Source organism: Lissotriton helveticus, chromosome 4_1, assembly GCF_964261635.1.
Source record: "Lissotriton helveticus chromosome 4_1, aLisHel1.1, whole genome shotgun sequence".
In the NCBI taxonomy this organism is placed as follows: Eukaryota; Metazoa; Chordata; class Amphibia; order Caudata; family Salamandridae; genus Lissotriton; species Lissotriton helveticus.
In genome coordinates this window covers 1,703,489,511-1,703,501,784 of record NC_136063.1, presented here as the reverse complement: position 1 = coordinate 1,703,501,784, position 12,274 = coordinate 1,703,489,511, and the positions used below count along the sequence as shown (strand labels likewise).

General features: G+C 41.6%; 1 protein-coding gene across 2 annotated transcripts in view; it reads left to right on the top strand.

The window, feature by feature from the left end:
* LOC144827656 (gamma-aminobutyric acid receptor subunit gamma-4-like) overlaps positions 1 to 12,274 on the top strand; it is a 2,222,498-nt gene that overhangs the window by 969,408 nt on the left and 1,240,816 nt on the right. The window lies entirely within an intron of this gene.

Below are 12,274 nucleotides of genomic sequence, written 5' to 3'. Positions count from 1 at the left end.
GGTGAAGAGAGAGGCAAGGAGGTGCAGAAAAAGGTAAGAGAAATGCAGAAAGAAGGAACAGAAATGCAGAAAGAGGCTAGATACGTGCAGAAAGAAGCAACAGAGGTGCAGAAAAAGGCAAGAGAAGTGCAGAAAGAGGGAGGTGGATTGCAGAAAAAGGCTAGAGGGGTGCAGGAAGAAGTGAGGTAAAGAAAGAAGCAAGAGAAGTGCAGAAAGGTGCAACAGAGGTGAAGAGAGAGGCAAGAGGGGTGCAGAAAAAGGCAAGAGAAATACAGAAAGAAGGAATAGAAATTCAGAAAAGAGGCTAGATACGTGCAGAAAGAAGCAACAGAAGAAGCAATGGAGGTGTAGAAAGAGGGGAGAGGGGTGCAGAAAGAGACAGGGGGTACAGAAGATAGAAGGGAGGTACAGAAAGAGGCAAGAGGGTTACAGAAAGTAGCAATAGAGGTGCAGAAACAGGCACGAGAGGTACGGAAAGAGGCAGTAGAACTTCAGAAGGAGGCAAGAGAGCTTCATAAAGAGGGAACAGGGATACAAAAAGAGGCAAGAGGGGTGCAGAAAAAAGCAACAGAGGTGCAGAAACCAGCAAGAGAGGTGCAGAAAAAGGCAAGAGAACTTCAGAAAGGGTCAAGAAAGCTTCATAAAGATGCACGAGGGGTGCAGAAAGAAGCAAGAGAGGTACAGAAAGAAGCAACAGAAGTGATGAAAGAGACAAGAGAGTTGCAGAAAGAAACCAGAGAGGTGCAGAAAGAGGCAAGAGTGCTGAAGAAATAAGCAAGAGTGGTTTGCCCACCATTATTACCAATTTAACACCCACATTTATCAATAAGTAACAGGTGACCATTCCAGCTTTGCAAAGGACCTTCCACCATGCTGTAACACTTGAAGCTGCATTTTTGGTAATGTTTGAGGTAGAAACAAGGTTTTTTTCCTTCATATCTGCAGATATGTGAAAATTGGTGCAGCTGAACGGGCAAATAATTCCAGTGGCCCTACTCATATCTCCTCTGACTAGGTTCAGAAGTGCTCCTCAGTGTTTTTTTCTTTTTTGTGCATCATTGAGTTTAAAGTTTAGCTTCAATGGAAATGTGGAAGACTAAACCTGAGGTTATGACTCCACAACACAGAATATAACACTACATAGCTCCTCTGCATAACACATAATCCCACTTCACATAATTCCTATACACTAAATACCACATACTTTCTATCCACATAATTTCACTGCACAACATACCACATAATTCCACTACACACAACATACATCCACTCCACTCCAAAAACATTAGTAACATTTTTTTACATATACAACACCAATTGCTCTAACTCTCCAGTGCACAGGAATTCAACTGCATAGGATGAACAGTAGGTTCCAGGAGGGCTTCTTGGCCCCCAATGTCCTTCAGGAGTAAAGTGGACTTCGTCCCCCAACCAGTAGTGTGCCAGGAGCTGCGTTTGCAGAGTGGTGGAGAAAGTGGGGCGTGGCCTCTGAAGGCCTTTTAGCAAACACTCATGCTCCCAGTCACAGACCCACTCAGACACTCACACAGCTACTCATAGACCCACTCAGACACTCACGCTCCACTGACAGATCCACTTAAAGACTCAAGCACCCACTCAGAGACTGACGCACCCACTGACAGACCACCTCAGACACTCATGCACCCACTGGCAGACCCCTTAAAACACTTATGCACACACTCACAGAGTCACTCAGACACTCATGCACCCACTCACAGACCCGCTCACAGACTCATGCACCTACTCACAGATCCACTTAGAGACTCATGCACACATTCACTAACCCACTCAGACAGTCATGCATACAATCACAGACCTAGACAGACACTTATGCACCCACTCAGACACTCATGTACCCACTCACAGATGCACTCAGACACTCATGCACCCACTCACGGACCTATTCAGATACTCATGCACTGACCCATCAGATAGTCACACAATCACTCCCAGACCCACTCAGAGACTCATGCACTGACCTATCAGATAGTCACGCATTCACTCCCAGACCCACTCGAAGACTCATGCACTCACTTACACACCCACTCAGACACTCATTCATAGACACACTCAGAGACTAATGTACCCACTCACATACCCACTCAGAAGCTCAGCACCCACTTACAGACTCACTTGACGTGACGCTCATGTATCCATTCAAAGACCCACTCGGAGACTCATGCACCCACTGACAGGGTCCACTCAGAGACACATACCCACTCACAGACCCATTGAGATACACTACTACTCACAGAACCTCTCAGACACTGACACACCTACTCACAGACCCACTCAGACCATTATGCAACCACTCAGACACTTATACACTCAAGAGAAACCCACTCAGACCCTCAGGTACCCACTCAAAAACACATTCAAAATATCATGCACAGACCCATCAGAGAGTCATACATCCACTCTAAGACTCACTCAGTGATGTTTGCACCCACTCACTAACCCACTTCAGAAAATCATGCACTCACTCACAGACCCAATCAGACACTCATTTACCCACACACAAATTCACTAAGACACTTATGCACCCACTCAGACACTCATGCTCATACTCTTAGTACCACTCAGACACTCATACACCCAGTCACAGGCCCACTCAGTGAATCATTTAGCCACTCATAGATCCACTCAGAGACTCATGTACCCACTTACAGACCTACTCACTCAGAACCCACTTACTGACCCAGACACTCACACACCTACTCAGAGAACCCCTCAGTGACTCATGCACCCACTCACAGACCCACTCAGATACTCACACACCCACTCACAGGCCCACTCATTCACTCTCACTCACAGACCCTCTCCGACACTCATATACACTCACAAATACACTCAGACACTCAAATACCCAAATACAGACCCACTCAGAGACTCACACACCCGCTCACAGATCCACTCAGAAACTAATGCACCCACTCATACATCTAATCAGAAACTCACATAGCCACTCACAGACCCACTGACACACACATTCACAGACTCACTTAAACACTGACAATCCCACTCACAGACCCACTCGTAAATTCATGCACACACTCACAGACCCACTCAGACACATATGTACCTACTCAGACACTTACACAACCACTTAGAGACCCACGCAGACACTGGTGTATCCACTCACAGATGCACTCAGACACTCATGCACCGTCACAGACCCATTCAGAGACTCATGCACCCACTCACAGACCCATTCAGAGATTCATGCTTCCACTCACAGACCCACTCAGAGACTCATGTACCCACTCACAGACCCGTTCCAGCAATCACATCGCCACTCACAATTGTTACAGGCTACAGTTAGGAAATACAATTTAAAAACCTGTGAAATTTACTGAAAAAAACAACTGTTTCAGGGGCGTTATAATTAGCAAATGCAATTGAAAATACCGTTAAATCCACAGAATTTTTTTTTACAGGGACGGTATAGTTAGGAAGTAGAATTAAAAAGAAATTAACATTTCACTGTAAAAAACAAAAGTTAGCGGAACTTTATAGTTACGGAATAGAAACAAGCATTTGCAATGCAATAGGTCTCACATTTACACGAGTTTGAGCTATTGGCATTGTAAATGACAATGCCTTTTATTTATGTTTTGGTTTAAAAAAAATAAAGGGCTTTCACTGTAAAAAACACAAGTTAGCGGAACTTTATAGTTACGGAATAGAAACAAGCATTTGCAATGCAATAGGTCTCACATTTACACATGTTAGAGCTATTGGCATTGTAAATGACAATGCCTTTTATTTATGTTTTGGTTTAAAAAAAATAAAAGGCATTGTCATTTACAGAGCCAGTAGCTTAAACTTGCTTAAACGCGAGACCCATTGCATTGCAAATGCTTGTTTCCCCTTTGTCCTTAAGTAATGGAATGAGATGCCTTCCTGTCTAAGACTGGAAAGCAAATTTATGCTCTTTAGGAAAAGGTGAAAACATGGCTGTATCGCTGCACTTTGGAGCTCCTCTTCTGACTTTTATAAAGGCACCAGGACACCCTATATTCGGCAGCAGAGTGCTTAACAAACGTACCTAACTTATCAAAACATATCCTGCTTACCAGAGAAGGTACGAAGTTAAGCTTCAGTTAGATGCATTATTTGGTGATTAAGTTCAGGTGTTTTGTGGATAGGGCACTTAATGCCTTTTGGGCAAGTTCAAATGGAAATATATTTAGAGATTCCACTGAACATCATGCAATTTCTTTAGTGTTGAAAAAGAGGCAAGAGTGATATTAGAGTATTACATGTACCTGTCATAGTGTATGCCATTTCTATTGTATTTGAAACCTTGGAACGCTGCCATCTGACAATGGGAGTAGTAAATATCTGAGCATTTGAGGGTGACAGAGTGAGTGAGTAATGGGTGAGTATCTAGTTGATTTCTTACCAGTAACCTCCACTGCTCTTTATTCATTCCTCTTTGATCATGTCAATTAATACTTTTGATTCTTGGAGGCATACCTAGACAGGCAAAAGGTTTTGTTAGGATGAACTTACACCGTTAGAGACAGACATTCTGCTTCAAATAATCTTAGATCCATAGAAAGCAAAGTAGTTTGCCCCCACACCTAGCCCCTGCATTAGAAGAATCAATTCAGAGTGGCCTTTACAGAACTCCCTATCGGCTGTTAACACAGCTATGATATAAAAAGACAAAGGGCCCCACCCAACTATACAAGCATTGCAAAATAAATAAATGACTCAGGAATGAAGATTATTGCTGGACAATGAAGTCATTGTCTTATTGTTATTCCTTCCAATTTAACCTATATGCTGTCCTAGTTATTTATTAATTCACTGTGGGTTTGTGATGAGTAACAGCTTGGCAGAGATCCACAATAATTAAAGTTGAACAACACTGAAGCAAACCACATACATTACTCTGAAAGAACTCTGCAAGAAAAACCATCAGGATCCCCCTTCTGCAATTCCTATTCAAAATGAATATTGAAGCAGCAGCAAATGTCAATAAACTACCATGTAACATCCCCAGTTTTCAGGTTTCACTGCTGCACTACAAAAGATGCAAGACTCGTACACAAGAGGGCTGATAAACAGAACCGCCGGTATATTACAGTCTCAAAGATTCGGGCTAACCTTTGGGCTAAATGGTGCATTTCCATTACAGAGACAAAACAGGCATGCACATATTTCTGAAGAAAGTCTTAATTCTGGCTACAATTCTGAATTCACCTGTAATCAATCTTCATTTATCAATCAACCGACTCTATTCCACATCAAGTTCAAAAAGCTCATGATATTTATATCAGCAAAGTGTTTTTCGTGGTTCAGTAAATCATTCATTGGCATGATCTAGAGTGTAATCTATAGATTAACCCTCTGATGTACCGTCCGTTTCAGACCTGTGTGGCCTCTGGGATTTATGAAACAATAACACATGCTGGGAAGTGTTTGTTAATGAGTATCTTTTACATTATCAAGCTACTACTCATTAGCATAAATGAAGGAAAATAGCTGCATCCTTCACCAGCAATTCATTACAATTTAAGCCAGGTTAAATCTTATCAGAACAGAGTCAGCGAGCTAATTTACCCGACAGGTAAACTTTACTGGGGCAGGTAGCTACGGCCTCCTACAGCCATGTACAGGAGCGACGACTAATTGAAAAATAAAAAATTCAAGAATTTGAAATGCAATAGGTCTCCAATTTGCACCAGACCTATTGCATTACAAATGGTTGGCAACTTGGCATCACGGACCACGGGAGGGAGGGCGGAGGGACAAGGCACAGACAATGGGAGGGCAGGCAGGGGGTGGAGTGAAGGAGAGGAGAAGGCACAGACAAAGCTGTGTGACGCTACATGTGCACAAAGGAAATAGAACATGCCCGTTTAACAACCAAGTAAAGGGGACACTAGCCATGGGAGGATACAAATGACAACATGGCTGTACTTAAAGAGGGACTAACAAGCCTCATAATGAATTAGAAGCCAGCATGTACAAAGGAAAAACACACAAGCCATTGGAAAAAAAGGGCAGGAGGAGAGGGTGAAGCTTCCCTCCGTACTCCACTTCCACAGCTCTTTGCAGAGCAGCGCTTGCGAGCTGGCTCATGCTCGACCCAAAAATACCATAGGAATGTACTGAAAAACCAAAGGTTACAGGGACATTATAATTAAGCTCACACCTCCTTCAGACAAAACCATCAAAATTAAGCAGTTATTGTTACTTAAGCTAATTATAACTTATGGCCCCGCAATGCACTGCTTATGACCTCACATATTACATCACTCATGACAGACATAAGTGAGATGGGTATGCCCAGACGTGGGCCCCTTGCTCACTGTGCCACTGGATTCAAGCTAGCCTGGCTGATGAAGGGTGACATACCCCGAAACCAATTCCAGGATGCTTCTTTCCGGTCCAGTTCCGTCTCCACTGCTACCATGAGGCACAGCGTCAAGAATGATTTGCATAAGGCTGGGTCCAAACTGGGGTGGCGTAGTGGGCAAAAGAACAATGGATTTAACCCAGATCTCTTGACTGGGGGAGAATGTTTGAATCATTCAGCATTCTGTCCAACCTTTGTTGCAGTTATACTCTCAGTGATATCACTGATTACATCACCAATGACATTTCAAATGACATCACTGATGACATCACACAACCACTCACAGTCCCATGCAACCACTCACACACCCAGAAAAGCACTCACATACCCATAATTTCCAAATTCATAATATTCTCATTAATTTGAATCACAAAGTTTTCTGCACTTTTTTCCATCCCCTTCCATACAATACAAACATCGGCTATAAAGCGGAACAAGCACATTATATGTTCCTCCCACTCCGTGTTATACTTCAACTTAAGTACCTGCTCCTCCCACCAGCCCACATGTAGATACGCGTAAGTGAGGGAGAACAGGCACCCATAGCCACCCCTCTCAATTATTGAAAGACATCCTTATCAAACATGAAAACATTATTGTCCAAACACCAGTTGATCATGGCTAAAATTATCTTATTGTGGTTATAAAGATGTATATGTCTAACTTTTAAAAATGGGACTTCCAGGAATGTGATTGCCATGGAAGATTTGGACTACTATGGCAGTAGAGCATATTGATGAGCAGAAGTAATAGCACTTTGAAAGTAAAATGTAATGAAAATGTATAACTGCACTGTCCCCAGAATAATGAAGTATAAGCAAAACAAATTGCGGTTCCATTATTAATATAGTGATATTTCTTTCAAGGTGCACTATGGGAATTGTAATATGGAAGAACTACGTTGAAACCTAGTAGTTGGCGAGTGTATAAAAACCACAATGTAATGCTGCAGCAGATAAGATGGTTCACCTGTGAACAAGGCTTTGAACTAAGTCTGGGCGGTGAACTCCGCATTACGCAGAGCACACTTAGTTGTACAAAACTCCGCTCCGCATACGAGCGAAGTTTTTTTCCACGCTCACATTCGTCAGCATCAAGTTGGCAAGCGCAAGCAATGAAAATCCACCTCCCAGCGAGATTTTTACTCGTTCCCAATGGTCAACATCAAGTTAGCGAGTACGAGCGTGGAAAATCATTCTCCCCATGAGATTTCTCACCCTAGGCAAACAGATTTCTCATTTCGATTGGTCACGTATGCTCGTGACCGCTCATGTTGAGAAACTGTCCATTCGCATTGAGAAAGCTGCTGCTCAAGTAAAAATCTACTCCAGCGGCAGTGAGGATGCTGCGCCCACGTGCGCTGTGCATGGTGCTGTTCTCGATGATTGGACAGTGCAGACAAGCACCTGGCACTGAAAATCACTGCGAACAGCATTTATCCAATACACTCCTCCTCTTGAGGAGCTTGGCAAAGCACTGCAGAGTTCTGCCCAGGCTTAATTTGAACCAAGCAGAAACGCATAAGGATTTAAAGACCTAAAACGTATTACCATTCCATTTCATTGAATAAAGCACCTGATACCTTGGAGTTCCTGGTGTGTGGCATTTTTTTTGTGTATGAACGAAGAAGTTTCTATTGGAATGTTTACGGGGTGCTCCGTCCCCGAACGCGAGGCCGCCCTGCTGAGGTTGAGTCTTCCCCAAGCAGAGAAAGTGATATGGTGGATATACATATATAATTGTATCATCTGCAACTGTTTTAGGTGTTGACTTGGGGTATATACATATATATATATATATATATATATATATATATATATATATATATATATATATATATATATATATATATATATATTCACAGAAAAAAACATAGGTTTGAGACCATATATAGTTAGGTATTTGCATTTACAAAACCTTGAAAATTCAATGAAAAAACCATAGGTTTGAGACCATATATAGTTAGGTGAATATTTTAATCATACAAAACAAATGAAATTCCATATATAGTTAGTTGCACTAACTATATATTTCGCGCACCCGCAATCCACTGCTGATGATGTCACATATTACATCATTCATGACATGGTCAGTGACATCACTGATGACATCACTGATGACATCATCCAGTGACTGTGTGTTTCTGTAAAGTTTAAATATGTTTTACATATTGAAGAATGAGTGGATGTATAAGTGTCTGGATGAAGGATTTAGTAGGTGCGTGACTGACTGTATGAGTGAGTGAATAAATGTGTCGTACTAAATGCATGGGTTAGTGACTAAACTGTCTGAATGTGTACATCAGTATGTCTGTTGTGGTGTAAACTGCTGCATGTGTTGATCATTAGCTATACGAGAGGCTATATGTGTTATTGATTGGTTGCCCAAGTATTTGTATGGGAGATTGAGTTTGTGTGGGGGTGGCTGGGAGGTGTGTGACTCTGTGCATACATGTGTGAGCAGTTGATTCACTAGGTGTATGAGTTCAAGAGTGCATGTGGAAACAGCTACATGGGCGGTTGACTGTGTGCATGAGTGTATTGATGAGTGAATGGATATCTCAATGCTACATGTCAAAGTAAGTACATATGTAAAACACAGTACATGTGAGAGTTAGCATATATAAATAACTGTGCATGAGAGCCAGTGAATGTGTGAGTGGCTGTATGGATCATTGTGAACTTGTATCAGGGATTGTATAAGAGAGTAAATATGTGTTAGTATATGTTTGGATAAGTAAGGTGTGTATAACTGTATAGTTGAGGAAATGGAGGTGAGATTGATTCTTTGCATGACTGACTAGGTGTGTGAGTAACTCCATGGATGAGTGACAGTGTGTGAGTGTCTGTATACACTGAGTGTATCTAAGGTTATATTAGAGTCTGAAGAGGTTCATCGTATTAGCACATGAATGATGTCATCAGTGATGTGATCAATGATGTCAAATGAGATGTGATCAGTGATGTCATCAGTGATGTCATTTGAGATGTCATCAGTGATGTCATCAGTGATGTCATTTGAGATGTCATCAGTTATGTCATCAGTGATGTCACTGACCATGTCATGAATGATGTAATATGTGACATCATCAGCAGTGGATTGCGGGTGCGCGAAATATATAGTTAGTGCAACTAACTATATATGGAATTTCATTGGTTTTGTATGATTAAAATATTCACCTAACTATATATGGTCTCAAACCTATGGTTTTTTCATTGAATTTTCAAGGTTTTGTAAATGCAAATACCTAACTATATATGGTCTCAAACCTATGGTTTTTTCTGTGAATTTCAAAGGTTTTTTGAATGCTAATTCCTAACTATATAAGGCCTGAAACCTATGGTTTTTTCAGTGAATTTGCAAGGTTTTTTAAATGCTAATTCTATTAGCGGATAACGTTTTTATATATTCAAAGTTTTTTTAATGCTAATTCCTAACTATATAAGGCCTGAAACCTATGTTTTTTTCAGTAAATTTCAAAGGTTTTTTAAATGCTAATTCCTAACTATATAAGGCTTGAAACCTATGTTTTTTTCTTTGAATTTCAAAGGTTTGTTAAATGCTAATTCCATTAGCGGATAACGTTTAAATATATTATTATCCTAGTGGGACCACCTGAGCAGCCCTAAGGGGTTAGGGTGTTTCTACCCTGCCCCCTTTTTGTGTTCTACACGTTTTTTTTCTGCTTTCTTGTGCCTCAGTCTACTAAGACCCAAGATGGATGTCAACACTTCCTGGTTAGAAGTGTTGACAGCCAATGAGCATGCAGCTTTCTCGGGAAGGCATGCTGATTGGCAGTCACTCAACACTAGCACAAGATAGATGCCAACACCTCCTGGTTAGAAGTGTTGACAGCCAATGACCATGCAGCTTTCTCGGGAAGGCATGCTGATTGGCTGCCACTGTCTGTCAACACTCAAAACCAGGAAGTGTTGGCAGCCATCTTGTGCCTTGTTAGAACCAAGGCACAAGAAAGCAGTGAAACAAAGGTGTGAAACTCGCAAAGGGGCCAGAGTAGAATCACCCTGGCCCCCTAGGCCTGCTCAGGGGGTCCCACAAAGACCCTAAAGGCAAAAAAAAAATTATTTTATTTTTTTTGTAAAAATCGGGGTACGCGTACCGTGCGCATACGGTACGCGTACCCCGCGTTTCTAAAAAAAAAAAAAAATCTTTTTGCCTTCGGGGTCCTTGTGGGACCTCCTGAGCAGGTCTAGGGGGTCAGGGTGCTTCTACCCTGCCCCCTTTTTGAGTTCTACACGTTTGTTTTTCTGCTTTCCTGTGCCTCAGTCTACCGAGGCACAAGATGGCTGTCAACAGTTTCTGTTTTGGAGTGTTGACAGACATTGGCAGCCAATCAGCATGCAGCTCATGCACTTGAGGTACGCTTACCGTACGCATACGTGCGCGTACCGTAAGCGTACCGGTAAGCTCACGGGTAAGCTGCTATAGATATATATATATATTTTTTAACCTTAATTTCTCAAAATCCACTGGACCGCATATCTTGAGACCTAGCAAAGGCACATCGGGCTAACAGTCCCTACAATTTTGCCAAGTTTGGTGGAAATCCATTCAGCCGTTCGGGCTAAAAGTGAGTCCAACCGCCCTATGGAAAATTGCATGGGGAAAACACGTTTTGGGACCCCCTTTTTTCTCAGCCCCCGCTTTATGAATCCCCCCCAAACTTTCAGGGAAGGACCGGAGAGTAAACGTGCCATTTTCAGGAAAATGTCAGCCAATTCCGTCCATCAACGCCAAAGTTATTCAACATAGAAGTTTGAAAAATCCCATAGGAAAAAAATCCTAACTATATATACCTACTGGCGACCGCCAGTAGGTAATATATATATATATATATATATATATATATATATATATATATATATATATATGTATATAATTTCAAATGGCAAAATGAAACCCCTCATTTTGTTCCTTTTCAAATTAAATGTATTAAGTGTTACCACTTTATTCCAATCAAGATGACTTCAGGTGTGCCATACTTTTGTCATAAGTAAGACTGTTAGCGTTGTAGTTGTTCTTTAGAAGACTCTGGGACATTCTGTCATTGGGCAATAGTTGGGCTACATCTGGCTGATATTTGGGCTACATTTGGGCTCTTTTGTCTCTGGTGGCCATCTTGGGAGACTGCATATCAGAATTTTTTTATGAAATATAAGAGGATTTGAGAAGTCACTCAAAATGTGCCCTCATTTTTCTTTCTTCAGCACTAATCATAATTTCTATGGCAAAATGAACCCCCTCATTTTGTTCCTTTGCAAATTAAATGTTTTAAGTGTTAACACTTTATTCCAATCAAGATAACTTCAGGTGTGCCATACTTTTGTCATAAGTAAGACTGTTAGCGCTCTAGTTGTTCTTTAGAACACTCTGGGACATTCTGTCATTGGGCTATAGTTGGGCTACATCTGGCTGATATTTGGGCTACATTTGTTTTTTTTTGTCTCTGGTGGCCATCTTTGGGCTACATTGGGCTACATTGGGCTACATTTGGGCTCCAACATATATATAGCCCAAAGTAGCCCAATATATATTTTTCAAAGTTAATTTTCGTAAAAACCACTGGAGCATATATCTTGAGACATAGCAAAGGCACATCGGGGTACCAGTCCCTACAATTTTGCCAAGTTTGGTGGAAATCCATTCAGCCGTTCGGGCTAAAAGTGAGTCCAACCACCCTATGGAAAACTCAATGTTAAAAACACGTTTTGGGACCCCCCTTTTTTCTCGGCCCCCACTTGACGAAACCCCCCCAAACTTTCAGGGGACGGTCAGAGACAAAATGTGCCAATTTCCTGAATATTTCAGCCAATTCCGTCCATCAACGCCAAAGTTATTCAACATAGAATTTTGAAAAATCCC